Below are 1,919 nucleotides of genomic sequence, written 5' to 3'. Positions count from 1 at the left end.
GCAGAAATTTAAAATGGCTTCATTATGCTCAATCATTCATATAAAAACACAGGAATCAGGGATACCGGATCATCTTAATTGATCAAGATCATTTCTGAGGTCACTTATTAACTGCAGAAACTCTGAATTTTGCCCTGGTTAAAAATTCAGCCTTGCAGAGGGCTATAATGAAAGCCTCCATCCACAGAGTTTCCATGGATGTATAAAATTGAAAGATAATTTTCATTACTGATCACAGCTGTTAGTATATAGCACCTAACCGAGTTATTTGGCAAGAAAATAAAAAAACCAGGAAGCTGAATCTTGCCCTCGGTCCCTGTGCTGTACAACAGAGTTCAGAGGAAGCCGAAAAGTTCACTCACCTCAAAGACCTTGCGAAGCCAAGGATAATGGAAAGGAATATTCTCCATGTTACCATGCTGGATTCCTGCTCCCCTTGGCGCTTTTGTGACCTTTTCTAAACCAGTGTCCCTCACCTCGTGCAGTTTGTTCTTAAATGTTTCTTGTTCTTAAACGTTTCTGCTTTCACATTTCACTTTCGCAATGAAAGTTCAGTTAGGGACTGACCCGTCGCAGAAAGTTTGAATTCCATTTTCTCTTTCATTTGGGTTTGGGTTTGGCTTCCTAAGGCTGAAGTGGGAACTTTCCCACTGGGAACTGGGGATAAATGTGAATAGAAAGGATATTCTCCACATTACCATGCTGGATTCCTGCTCCCCTTGGTGCTTTTGTGACCTTGCCTGCATGCACATGGAGAGCAGCAGCTGTCTGTCTCGCAGCCCCAGGCTAATCTATAGGGCTGAGATTCAAAGGCATCCCCTCTGATTCTTAACTGAATAAACCATGGTTAGGTGTGACCAAGAGTCTGGGAAACCCCACTTTTACCTAGCTGTGGGAAGTGGGGAAGGGAAGGGGAGTATCCACTAAAGCAGGGGTCTCCAACCTTGGCAACTCTAAGACTGGAGGACTTCAACTCTCAGAATTCCCCAGCCAGCAAAGCAAAGCTGGGGAATTCCGGGGAGTTGACGTCCACCAGGTTTAAAGTTGCCAAGGTTGGAGAGCCCAGCATTAAAGGCCTCTCATAGAAATTAGAGCAGGGGTCTCCAACCTTGGCAACTTTAAGACTTGTGGACTTCAACTCCTGGAGAACTCTCGGAGTTGAAGTCCACAAACCTTAAAGTTACTAAGGTTGGAGACCCCTGAATTAGAGCAAGCACAGGTCAGAGCTGAAAACGCTTCTTGCATGAGAAGCAAAATGACTCCAAGGAAGAAAAAAAAAAACCCGAAGTCCAGATGTCTTTTGAAAAAAAGCACTTTGGGGATAGACCAGAGATGGTTTGCCACGTTTTAAATTAATTAATTTTTTAATTAATTAATTAATTAACAGCAGCAACCAACACTGCAGGGTTGCTGTTGCCTGGCCATTTTTTCATGGCCACAGCCTGCAATAGAAGTATAATGAAGGTGGCGAAGGTGGTTAACGCTTAACGTTGTTCCTTTCAACAATTCACAGGATTCAGATGAAGCAACAGTATTAACAGAGTTGAAAGGCACCTTTAACAGATTGGAAGGGACCTTGTAGGTCATCTAGTCTAACCCCACCGAAGCAGGAGACCCTACACCATTTCTGACCAATGGCAGTCCAATTTCTTCTTGAAAGCTTCCAGCCATGGAACACCCACAACTTCTTTGCTGTTCAGCGGGAATAAATATTGGTAATCGTTCTCGGCTTTGAAAGCAGAACTACTCGGGTTCACGCTGGGCGAAGAGTAGATGCTTATCTTGACTTCTTCGTAGCTCTATGTAGGCGCCCTTTCTTCAGGCGCCTTCGATCGGGTTTGAAAAAAAACGCGGCCCGCTTTAAAAAAAACACAAAACAAACAAACCCCTCTATCCTTTTTCTATCTCTGCGCTCCCAC

The sequence above is a fragment of the Ahaetulla prasina genome, chromosome 9, assembly GCF_028640845.1.
Source record: "Ahaetulla prasina isolate Xishuangbanna chromosome 9, ASM2864084v1, whole genome shotgun sequence".
Classification (NCBI taxonomy): Eukaryota; Metazoa; Chordata; class Lepidosauria; order Squamata; family Colubridae; genus Ahaetulla; species Ahaetulla prasina.
The sequence above is the reverse complement of the archived record's forward strand: the minus strand, read 5'-3'. Positions refer to the sequence as shown.